Source organism: Ambystoma mexicanum, chromosome 6p, assembly GCF_040938575.1.
Source record: "Ambystoma mexicanum isolate Mex_15411 chromosome 6p, UKY_AmexF1_1, whole genome shotgun sequence".
Taxonomy (NCBI): domain Eukaryota; kingdom Metazoa; phylum Chordata; class Amphibia; order Caudata; family Ambystomatidae; genus Ambystoma; species Ambystoma mexicanum.
Window position 1 is genome coordinate 318634241 of NC_090935.1, and position 13379 is coordinate 318647619.

A 13379-nucleotide genomic window follows, 5' to 3' on the forward strand; every position below is an offset into this window, starting at 1 on the left:
AAGATTGTGATTGGGTGTCCACTATCAGGTGGGCAACATATGCCTACCTCTAAAACATGTCATCTTCAAAAACATTAGATAAACATTCTCATTTGTCTTCAAACTTTAAGGTCCTTCATTATATGGACTAATACAATTGGTTGGCACGCTTGTGCCAGGTTTGGAACATTCAGTTCACTTACCAGCATGTAAGCCCATATCCAGATGCAAGGAAATGGGGCATGACGTTACTCCACCACCCAATTAGCCCAGCATACCTCAGCACCCATGCCTTCTGCCATGAAGATTGTCTTTGAACTTGGCCTTGCGGAGTATCCTTGTCTTTAGAATATATAAGATTGAGAGCACTACCTATCGTGTTCTTGGGACTCCAAATTCGAACTCTATTTCCATCCTTGGTTCACGTGACAGGAGACCACGATTTGGTCAATTTTGCATCTTTTAAATGTTTTAAATCAAATAAACTTGGCACTCTTGGTGTTCTTTCTTTGCACCTTAAAAAGGGATGAATCATCCTCCACATGTTCGCCCATTTCCAGAATAGATAGCTGACCTTGGCTGCTTCAGTCATGACTCCAGGCCAGACAGTCTCGTCTTGCAGCTTCACGATTCTGCTTATTCTTGCTGCGACAGTTTTCCCTTCCTGCTTCATGGGTCCTGGCTTACTAAATTCATGATACCGATGTCCAGCTTCTATATAACAGCGGCTTTGCCTGCGTTCTATTCACTATGTATAGCCAGCTTCTAGGAAGACTTGCTCTGCCTTGCGTTTCAGCATCTTTACATTTATTGAATGGTTGATTTTCTACAGCACTTTGTCCACATGTAATCTTTTACATTTGAGAGTTCACTCAATCCTATACTTCGTCATTAGTTTCTTTAGGGTATATATATCCTCTTCAGTCAGTATCTTGGGATGTCGTGCATACTTTTTGTGACGGCACTAGCTTCTTTTCTTTGCTCTTTATAATATTCCTTCAGGGAGTTCCTCCCTTAAGTTATCACTTCGGGTATACATTCGGTAGGGTTGTCTCAACGGGTATCTTCTTTCGAACACACGCTGCAGAATTGGCACAGCTGCTAGTGTCAAACACGGCACAGTCTCAGGTCTCAAACATATGGGAGGAGGGGGGTAGGGTTTCCTGCAGAGGCATTTAGCTGCTCCTCTACACACTATTCCTTATATTCTTATGGCGCTTGCCAGTGCTTGTTCTCTTAAGTTATTCAGTTCCTTTTTATCAGGGAATTCCACAAAACTGCTTTCATTTAGATTGGTATTCAACCACACTTGCTTTCTTTCAGATCGGTATTCAAACAGGCTTACTTTCATTTGGATTCATAATCAAAAGGTGTTTGCTTTCATTTCATTTGGATCGATATTCAAAAAGTACTCGATTTCATTCAAATCAGCATTCATTGAAGGTTTCACAAGCTTCGTGTACTCGCCTGCCTTCCCAATGTCCTCCCTTCCTAGGTTGACTCACCGGTCTGTGCTTAGGATGTCCCAGTGGGGCTTCCAGCCGCCACAAGCTCTCTCTCTCTCGTGTAGTGAGTTTTGTCTCCACAGCGGTTCTCTGTGGCTTCACTCCTACCTCTGATGCATCTCTCGTAGATTGGGCTTCACTTTGCAGCTTGACCTCGTCACGCCGGTTCCCTTTCCGTGATCCACCAACGGCCTTCAGCTTCCTTCAGCCTTGCTTCCCGCTGCATACACCCTGCATCTTTCTGGGGTTCTCGAGCACTCAGTCTGCCACGCCGCCTTCCAGGAGAGGTCGGTTATGTTATGTTAGGAAAACTTTTAAAGCGTGCGGTCATCCGAGGGTATCATGGCGCTAGAGCGACAAGGTGGGGCAGGCAAGGGCCACGTCGCGCAAGGCTAGAACAGATAGGTTTTGACTGACTTTCTAAACAAGAGATGGTTAGATAGGTCTTTTATGGATATCGGGAGCTCGTTCCAAAGTGGGGCCGCGGAGATGGAGAAAGCACGGACCCCATTCTGCGCACAGCGGAAAGACAGAACGCATAGCAGTTTCGAAGAGGCAGAATACGGACAGCGTTTGGGATAGTAGTGTATATACTCGTCACCCAGGTCATGTAATCCCCGATGGACAATGCATAGCACCTTGGATTTCACCCGCTGGGCCACCGGGAGCCAGTGCAAGGCGCGTAAGATGGGAGGGATGTGAGCTCCATATGTAGTGCCAGTGGCCACCATGGCTGCCAGATTTTGAAGTCATTGGAGCCGCAGGATCAGCCCTTTGGGTTGGGCCAAATAAAGAGTTGCAATAGTCAAGATGACTGAGCAACATAGCGGCCACAACCGGAGGGCGAAGAGTGATAGGAATCATTGGGAGAGCTTTTTTTCAGTAGTTTGAGCTGAAAATACCCTGATTGGCATACAGAGTTGACTTGGGCGTCCATGGACAAGGTGGCCGAGAGTACCACAGCAAGGTTTTTTACCTTCACCGCCGGTGCAGGAAGAGGACCAGGGGAAGAGGGCCAAAAAGAGGACACACAGAGTCAAGGTTTAGGGGGACAGCTTACCACCAGAACCTCGGTCTTGTCTCCGTTCAATTTAAGCCAATTGTGGTTCATCCACTCCCCTACGGCAGCCAGGCACCTCCAAAGGCACGACGACACCTCAGCCTGATCAAGGTCTAAACGTATCAGGATCTGGGTGTCATCTCCATAAGAGTAGCACCTGATGCCGAAGGAGCGGATGAGACACACAAGGGCCCAGATGTATATATTAAAAAGAATCAGAGACAAGGAGGAGCCCTGTGGCACCCGCAGGTCAAATTACAGGGGGCTGACCTAAAGGGGGGCATTGAGAAGGTCTGAGTACGGTCGTATAGGAACGAAGCGAACCAGGCTAGTACCTGCCCAGATATCTCTATCTAGGCAAGGCGGGACAACAGGATGGGGTTGTCCACTGTGTCAAATGCTGCAGACTGGTCTAACAAAATAAGTGCATCAACCCCACCTGAGTCCACAAGCCTGGCCATATCTTCCTGTACTGACACCAGAAGACTCTCAGTGCCCCTGCTAGGCCTAAAACCTGACTGAACAGGGTCCAGGAGGGAGGAGGACTCAAGATATGTAGATATTAGAGGAGAAACCAGGGACTCCAAAAGTTTAGTGACAAAGGGAAGCAAAGAAATCAGATAGAGATTGGATAGAACAGAAGGATCCATTGATGGCTATTTAAGAAGATGCATAACCAGAGCAGTCCACAGACCTGCTTCCACAGCTGACTCAATTTTCACCGTTCTTGCTGCTTTTAAACATCCCACCAGGTTGATTGGTCGAAAAGGACCAGACCACTCATTGCAGACTTGGATGTTCTGCATTGCTCTTGATTGCCTCCTCCTCCTCCTCCCAGTACCTAACTGGTGTGTTTGTATCTGTAAGAGTCAACAAAGAAGATGCATGGCTCAGGTTGGTCTCTAACTTGTCCCAGTAGCTGGCTGATGTTTACTGGGAGATGGTCTACTGGAAAAATAGTGAAGGGACTGGTAGTAGCCTACAAAGGCATGTGGAATGTCACACTCATTATAAATCATTCCCACTCCTCAAGTCTCCTCCACCCAGGAGATCCTCCCCTCGCATATCCATCCCCAGGGTCAGGATCCGATAGCAACGTCCTTTTCTGGCCGCTGGAGAGGATGATATGTTGGGGAAAGAAGTGAGGACACCCTCCGATTCCTTACAGCTATCCTCCCGGCTAGAAGGAACGCAGAGTTCTAGCAAAGCAGTAAGCCTTCAAGTTGTGGAAAAAAGAAAAGTGGGGTCAGCTTGTTTGATAAGCAGGAGACATGAAAGAAGGACAGCATGAACCAAAACAAGCGTGTACATGTTTCAAATCGGGGACAGATTTTGAGACATATGGAAGGAGGCTTCCAGAAAGAGGCTTGATATTCTTTGTTTTACCATAGGCCAGGTAAATTTGAACATGGGAGGAGGCTGACAGGAAAAGAAATTTATTTTCAATATGATGAATAGGTGAAAGCCATGAGTGAGATGGCAGGAAAGGAGGTGTTCTGTATAATGAAGGGGTGCAACATGGGACCGACGACTGGTATTTTCTTCTTTGTGATCGGAGCCAGAATTGAGGTGATGGGGAGGGCTGAATAATGCTAGAATGTTCTTTTTCTGTATGATGACTGAGTAGGATTCATGATCAGGAGTGGGAATAGGCTGGGTTGGAAGAAGACAAATATTTTTATTAATTCAGTGGCACTGTAAGCACTACATTTATTCCAAAACTATTTGCATGGGAAGTGTAGATAAGGAAGGTGGAATTGAGAAGGGGCACAGAGCTGGTAACAGTTTGCCTTTATACCCACTCACTGACCACCCCTAGCCATGTTGGTCCTTAATTTATATGCAGTATAGTTGTCCCTTGCACAACATGTCTGTACCACACATTGTGATTATTCATTATATGCCCAGGTACTAACACCATTTGACAGCTGCTGCCATGGAAAATGCCTACCCCATGTCTACACAAAAGCCAAAATGTTTGCTTTGCTTAGGCTTGCTTTTTTGCTAGCGGTTGAGAACATGAAGGGTAGTAGGAGCTAGTAGCTCCAGAGCATGTACTTATTCGCATCTAACTTTGTGGGGGTGGGGTAATGACCAGAGTTGAGAATGGTGGCAGAGGGTAACAGGGACCCAATTACAGAAACTTTATACCAGTGCCGGAGCAAAGTTTCTGCGATACCTGCTCAGGTTCGATTTATGTATGGCTGTGCTTTGGCTTCTCTCTCCTCAGCTCTTGCTTGGTTTGTCCCTATGGACAGGGCTGGTTGATAAAGGTGCTCCAGAAGATGGAAGGAGGACATATATAACATAGCATTGTCAACTGGGTGGTTTCCAGTTCAGAATTGGGAGCGTGTCAGGGAAGTTCCAACAATAAAGTCAATGTAGCCAAGACCACCCATAGCTGGTCTGTTTCAGATTCCTAAATTTAAGAAAGCCAGGACCAATGGGCAAGCAGTCTCTGTTCTGGTACCACGATTGTGGAGAAGGCTTTCACCTGAGTTCCGAACACTTACGGCCCATCTCAATCTCAGGAGACACCTGAAAACACACTTTTCTTTGTCAATGTCCTTCGGACCTTCCTCGATCCCTAGTTTTTGTGACTTGTTAGAAGTTCTTTAGGGTCTCGAGGCTGCATGCAGTCGCAAAAGTTGCACTTTACATGAATCACACAACATCTGCCTCACTCATTGTATCGTGGATAATCCCTCTCTTGTGTGGTGCGACTCTCCCATAAACCTGCAGGCACATTAACTAATCACTCTTAAGGGCGGATACCTTGCTGTAATACTGCATTTATCAGTGTGAGCTTTAGTTTTAAAGTTCAACTCTAAACTCGACAAAATGCATGTTGTTATTTTTTAGTCTTGATGTGAATACATGCACATTCTAAGCAGGTTCGTCTTGCACCCCATCGGCAATATAATCTTAGTTTTGTTCACATAACTACTGGTTGACAATAGGACTTCCTTCAACAAAAGAACATGGAAGGAGGGGTTTCTCACTCAAATAAAAGTGCCAGAGAAATTCTAAGCTGCGTTTTGGAGCAAACGACTTCCCTAATATAGTGATATGATGGCTTATTTATTTTTGTCCTCCAGACTAAGGTTCACCCCAAGCAAATGGTCAACACATTTAGCGACACAGAAACAGGCGTTTAAGGACAATGGAAACAAAATAAAGACTTCTCAAAAGTGAACTTTCTTTCGATTAGGTATGGCAACAAGGGGTAGACTGGGAACCGAAAGGGGCCCTGGAAATAATTTTCAAAGTGGGCCATATTGCCATATTGCACACTTTCAGCAAGCCCAACCTTTTTCCTATGAGAACATATTGAAATAAAATAGGTTACCTCACAAAAGAGGCCCAGGGTGCAGAGGTCTACTGGGAAATCTCCAGAGTTCCCTCTAGGACAGTCCACCCCTTATGGCAACAACAGTTCTATTCAGATAAAAACCCACGTTAAAGGCAAAGCAAGTTCCACGCTCTTGGATGTGCACCAGAACGAGACGCACGCGAAAAAGGTGCATTTTACTGGTCTGTGAGTCGTGAGGCACCTCGACATCCAGCAACAGGGTGCATTAAACAGCTGGGACCAATGTAATGAACAACCTTGGCGCTACGACGTAGGGTATCTTCAAGCTAATTAGCACTAACGACACTTCTCCAAAAATACAGACTTTGCATATTCCAATGCCGGGGGACAGCTATGCCGCCGCCATTTCCCTTTTAAAAGTAAGCATTTTTAACCTTACTCTGGCTGCCAAGAATAAGCAACACTTCCCGCAGTCTGCTATGTACTTTAAAAACAATATCCTTTTTCAGGAAAGGCGAAATCGGCTGGACTAAAACGTAAAACTGCAATGCCCGTTCTATTCGATTTTTTTTTTTTACTGTTGGCTACAAGAACTAAAAAGTTTAAAAAACAAAGGAGTGGGGTGTTGGCACGACTACAAAGCTCAATTATGGCTGTTTTCATAAAGCCGCTGGGGTGCAGGATCTGCATATTTTCAGAAGTGGTTGGACTGAGCCAACACAATTTCTTAATCCAAACAAAACCTTGCGGTTTCGCTTTCTCCCCTTCGCCGCAGTAATTCAAAATAATACTGAAGTAACTCCACACACACACACACACCTACATTCTGAGCCATGTGGTACATGGCAACTCTGGTAACCCAACCACCCAGGCTCTGAAAAGCAACCGCAGGAAGAATGCCAGCGCCAGCAGAAATGCTGCATTAAGGATGATGAAAAGAAATAAAACAGCCAACTGACATGATCTATGCCATCTAACCTGCAATGGGCGCCTGTGGAGAAAAAGGCCATGGGATGTCACCTTTGCAAAATGGCTGCCACCTACAATAATAGTACGACACAGGGAAATCTAAACAATTCACCTTCCTGAAACCTGCTCCAACTGAACGGTTTAGTCCTTTCCCATCAGATCTCCGAAATGGGTGACCGGAATGGACTAGATGAAGAGGGGTTATTTTGCCTAAAATACATGACAGCCTGCAATATTTATAAAAAAGCCTGTACACACTGTCCTTATTACAGTCTAGCAGTGACACCACTTCCCAGCTGTCTGTAATAAGAACATGTATCACTGCTTTAACTATAAAAACCAGTGGTCGAAGTGGGCGTGAGCGGTTGGGAGCGGTGTTCCACTGCTTTTTTAAATTAAGTTTTACTGTTCCTATACTTTTATTTTAAAAAGAAACCGCTCTGGAATAGTTTCGTTTAAAAATGAGTGTGGAAAGGAGTTGAAACATGCACTGAACGTTCCCTTAAAAGCAGGTGCATTTGTCTGGGGTTTTGGATGGCACCTGGTGGGAGGAGGCCTGGCAATGGGATTTTGGGGGAGGTGGAGAAGGCCTACTGCCAGAGTTTCACAAAGCAGAATACGTCACAAGGCCTCAGTTGGAATTTCACAGAGCAGAATTTCTGCTGCCACTGGAGCACTATTTTTCAGCTTTCTTTCTTTTTAAATCACTTCATATGACGCTTTGGAGACATTGATAGATAAGGAACTCTTTATGGTCCTTTGTTTATTTTGTGCACTAGCGAGTTTAGCCTAGGAGAGTGAAACCCATTTGCATACTATGTTATTTTAAACCACAAAAAACGCTTTAAATTCAATGTATTCTACATAACAGGGGCGGCCCATCCATAATGGGCAACAGAGTGCCGACCTGCCACCCATTATCTACGAGCTAAGCCAGCCCAGTGAAAACAATGAGCACTCCTGATGCAGGAAGCAGTTCAGCGAGCGCTCCCGGGCTGGCTCCCACTGTCAATGGGAACTTGGTTTCCCTTTGACAGTTGCATTCCCCAGCGTGCAGTCCCAATGGGCAATTCAAGTTTAGGGGCATTTTGATTCCACAGCCTTGCATGGCCCAGCAATTGTGCACGAACCAGAAAGCTCTCCCTGCTTCCTATTTTCTATTGTGTGCTGCATGGGAGCTGGAGGATGTTGTGGGAGCCTGAGGCGGGCTAAGCCTAAACAGAGGCCAGACCGGGGCTGCAGATAAAAACAATACATGTGTATACGCGAGGACTATTGCCTGTAAGTGTGCATGCGAATGAGAGACTGTATGGGTGTGTGACTGAATGCGTGTGCCAGGGAGAGAGCCTCTGATTTGGGGGGGGGGCATTACATTAGTGCAGCAGCTGCCAGTCTGGGCACATTTGCTTACTGTGGCATGGCATTTGTTACTGGCATTAAGTGTAAAGCCAACACGTGACATGTTTTTACATGGCCATATTGGCCCACATTGGTGTATCCAGTCTAGATATGTATTTTTAGAGTAGCATTGCATTTTGAACTAAAAAGCCAACAGTAGTATGTTCGTATATGTAATACTAACATGCACAGACAGCATGGCGTTTTAATGCGCACAGGCAGCCTGCTTTAAAAAATATATATATTGGCATTTATCACGGGCAAAGACATCATTAAAATGCACCAGAAAATGCTCCTGTTCAATTTTGGTGACTTGCATCTATTGGACTTTTACATGCGTTACCCTATAAAACCGATTGCAAGCTGTTTATCTTTTTACACAATTGTGGGTACTGTCAAATGCACCTGTGTTGCTATTTTCATAGAGCTTAAACCATTGGGCTGTACATTCAATTTGTTCAATTGGCCTCGAGTTCTTAGAATCTCAACCTCAGTTTCTTTTTTAGCTCCTTGTTAGATGCGATGCATGGTTAGAAGAGGGCAGGGGCCCGGGAGGCCTCCATGTGATTCCCATCAGTGCATTCCAATTCTGCCACGGTCGGATCCCACTAGACCTCGTACAGTGAGCGTGCAAATACCCACACGTGCAAATGCAAGGGTTCTTATCATTTTCTATTAACACCATGCACCCTACAAAGAAAAAGAAAGAGGCAGTCGCTAAATATTTACAAACTCACGGCTTAATTTTCATGGGAAAGTTGAAAAACTAAGTTGAGCTTTCTCGTTTACGCAACCACCAGCGGAAGCATTCGAATTTATGTTGCAATGATGATTGGCTTTTTGGTTGTGAAAGTAAATCATTACCATGTAAACTTAATGTCATATTTGGTAGGAAACAATGGCATGCATTCAGCAGGCAGTAAAGTCTATCTTTTTGATCACTGCTTAAATTGCTCTCAGGTGGTAAAGTCAACTATGACTATGGTTCAATGGTACTATGAGCACCTATGATTGAAAACGCTGCTGATGTGTCGCAACAGCAGAACTGGACAAACAGGTAAAACTAGTCTTCGAACTAAAAAGAAAACACCCGTGCGATGTAAACAAGCCCTCTGATAATGTGATCCATTTACATCCGTCCTGCATCATAAGCGCGAACATGGTCCGAAATTCACAAAAGGCAAAAGAAGCTTCCAGAATGGATACATTTGGCCTTCATCTAACAAACTATTCTCCCCTTGAGACGGCTGCTCGTTACTTGAAAGTGCATTCTCAGATTTAGTTAAGTAAGATGAAGGTAGACAATGCCTTAGACCAGGGGCCTGCATCCTGCAGCTCTTCAGATGTGTTGCTCTACAACTCCCATGAATCCTGACCTCTGCCTTCCCTGGCTAGGGCTGATGGGAGTTGTAGTCCAAAACATCTGGAGAGCCAAAGGTTGCAGACCCATGCCAAGGACGATGCCACTTTATCGGCAGAAACATGTCACGAGTTCAGTACTCGCACATTACTTGTGGAGTCACTTCCTTTTTTGTTGCAAATCTTTCCCTTTATTTACCTGGAACTATAAGTCTCTGTCACACGGTACAAATATGATTTTCTTTATTTTATTTTGTAGATACGATGCAACCTCTTAGAAAGAGCAAATGCTATATATATTCTACCATAAGTTATAAAACTTCATAAAACAATCCGTTAACACCACCAAGGATAAATTTGATCACAGATCTTGTGATAGGTTTTAAAAGAACTGCATTCAGAATTTAAAAAAGAACCCCACTTAACAGGCATTAAATGTGGAATTACTGGATCAAGCATCATTCCGCAACCCTATACTGAACTGGTAATATTACGTGACTTATTTAACTCATTGTGGATACCCTCTGTAATGTAGCCCGGAAAGTGAACACCTGTGTAGTTCACGCACACAGTCCCTGCAGGTATCGTTGTGTTCTTCCTGTGTACATGATTAACATCAAATACATTAAATGATTCCTATACGTTAAACATTTTAGCCTATTTTAATTCTTATAGTTGGTGTTGCCAACAGGTGTTTTGACCTGGGAAGGTCTTTATTAAGGCTCTGGGTTTCCTTAACTCCCTGCGCCAAAAAAGTCATTGCTGGAATGCCCTTGGATCTGTAGCCCCTTGCTATGTGTCGCAGAGTTGGCAGTCTCAAGATCTCTTGTTACATGCATTGATGCTGAACATAAGATGCTGATGTCGCTCAGTTGACTCGTTGGTCAAACATGGTCTGATGCGGAAATGTAACGCTGGGTTCGGCTTTGAATGTGCTAACCTGTGGTAGTTTAATAATCAAATCTGCGGGCATAGAAATGCAAAGGAATTGACTCAAGAACGCTCCACCATGCTCGTATTCAATACCATGAGCGATTGCGCGCTAATATTTTATATTATAAAGCAGGCTGCGCTATTGGAAATTAAAAGGGCACTACAAAAATATGTGAGCTAAAATGCTCTGTGGGTAAAAAGTAAAAGAAACACGAATCTCAGTAATAATAAGAGACATCATTGCCTCTGCCGACACTTAGGCTACCTAGTTGAAAGTCTACCCAATATATATAATAAATGTCACTTAGTTGAAGTTCCACAACATCATTTTGGGAAGACATTGTTATTAAATATAGGCATAAAGCTAATATGCCAGAGCTAGACACAGACTGAGGCCTGCCATTACACCTGTTCATTTAAACCTTCTTCCTAAGGAGACATATACATTCAGCATTGTTCCCTTTGCAATAGATCTCCAGTGCAAAATAAATGGGGAACATCTTTAAATGATGAAGTCTTCTGCAAAAAAAGCTGTGATTAGCTCATTGCAGATTCTTGATCAGTGTTCAATAAAGCCCAAGTTAACGTGCCATGTGTAATTCATAAAAAGGGCAACAACCAGCATAATTGACATTGTTACACGTTTACATGTTTTGTTTTTAAATCCTACTGCATATGTGTAAAAGTCAATATTGGTGTAAATTTGCTAAAAAGGTACAATAATCGCATGGCCAGTGACCTCATTTTGAAAAGTGGCACACATTTAATGAAGATCCATGCAATCCTCAAAACCTTTCATGTTTATTTGCTGAATAGCCTTCTCTACAATACACCAATCAGACATTTGGCAACCTTCTTATCGAGTTCAAAGTCAAATAGAATTCAGTATTTCACAATGATGTGTTCCCTTTTCCAAAAGATATACAAAGAAAGCTGGAAGAAATATACCAGCTTCTATGAAATTACAGAATTATGTTATGGGAATATAAACAGAATAAAAAATTGCCATGAAGGATGGTGCATTTTTTCAAAATGAATTGAAAAATATAATTTTCAGGTTTTCGAAGAATACGTGTTACTTTGCCCACAAATAAAAAACCTACTGCAACATTTTTAACAAATGTTTCACTCAAGTAGGTTCTCTTTTACAAATACGTTTCATAGAAAAATTGATGTCTCGTGAAGAATTTTTGAACTCAGTGAGTAAATATTGACTGATCACACTTAAAAGAATAATGATTAGTGGAAAACACAAAGCACTAAATTGGGACATATTCACCAGTGTTGAAGATTTAGATATTATTTTGAAGAAATAAAATCTGCAAAAAAAAGGTGTGTGTGTAAAGAGGCCGTAAAGTAGTCGCTTCCCTCCACTTCAATTCCCACTTTTAAGAATAAGGCAAAACGCCATGCAACAGCTTATGCCTCTTTTTGTCCCTCGTTGTCCAACTGCTACTTTATTATGGATTAAAAACTGTAGACCACAGAGTAACATCTTTGTGATTTTCCCCTACAAATAACCTAAAAAGTGACCTATAACTTTTTCATTGAGGTCCTGTGAAATTGAGGTCCTGTGAGGTACACTGATTTAGTCCGGTTTTAAAATCGCCCAAAAGGCAAGTTTTGGTAGCTTTTATTGTACTAACTGCAAATACAATGCAGAGATGATGCAACATATTAGTTTTCAATGTCCCATAGATTTCTTCATCAGATGGTGCTGAGTGACTGCTTAAGGACTTCTTGCAGAAAAACAAAAGGATCTCAAGATCTCAAATCCATTGAACCCCCCGCCCCATGCGTCCGAACATGCCCAACAGACACTCAAATTGACTACTCTATATGGTTGGAGCACAAAACATCAAACCTATATCAACTGTCTGAGAAAATGTTTAAGATCTGATATGTTCAACAAACAATAGGTGACTAAGCAAAACACCAAGAAGGAAGAATAAGAACACTCAAAACAAGCAAGGAAATCATATAAACAAGCTGTCACTGTTGTGGTCATGGTTACACAGAAATGCAATTGGGAAGCATACAGGCTACTCCCCGACACACCAGGAACTTAGTGATGACTAAGGAGTAAGAATAAATCTCTGGAGAAAATCAACTCCATGCCATGCAGTATTGAAGACCACCTCTAACATGCGATCCCACCAAACAGTGAAACTGCTACTATACCATATATGCTCCCAAAGACCCACAAACCAGAGAATTCTGGCCCCACGGTCATCTTTGGAGTAAATGCATTAACCAAACTCAAAGCTGGATATAGTAAATCCATCTGAAAACCTCTGCTGATGGACACAAAAATCTTTGCACAGGACAACACATTTTCTTGGGAAAATTCAAGGGGCATAATGTTTACCACCGAAGGTACTCCTGGCCATGTTGGCTGTTACCTGACTTTATACCAACATTCGACATGTAGAGGGAATAGCTGCATGTTGGAGATGCCTGCAGAAAGCAAGCACTATTATAGACACCCCAATCAGGAACACAACAGATACCACGAGATTCATACTCGCACAAAACATGTTATATCAATGGAAGCAATTTCCTACAAAACACTGGCCATGGCAATAAAATGGCAGCACAGTAGACAAGAGATCTTGCAAGAGCAATCCCAGAAACCGCCAAAATACCTGAGATATAATGATAACATGTTTTTTATTTAGACAGAAGGCAAAGATTATCTTAAGCAATTCCATGAATTACTAAAGGACTTCCACCACCACATTCAGCAAGGAATATTCCAAGAAGAGCATGAACTTCATAGATACAACCACCTCGGTTGGAAGGAACGGCCACCTAGAAACCGCTCTATACAAGAAACCCACACACAAGAACCAATATGTGAACA

General features: G+C 43.1%; 1 protein-coding gene across 6 annotated transcripts in view; it reads right to left on the minus strand.

The window, feature by feature from the left end:
* Window positions 1-13379, minus strand: part of PDZD2 (PDZ domain containing 2) — a 1567362-nt gene that overhangs the window by 698713 nt on the left and 855270 nt on the right. The gene's annotated exons all lie outside the window — the stretch shown is intronic.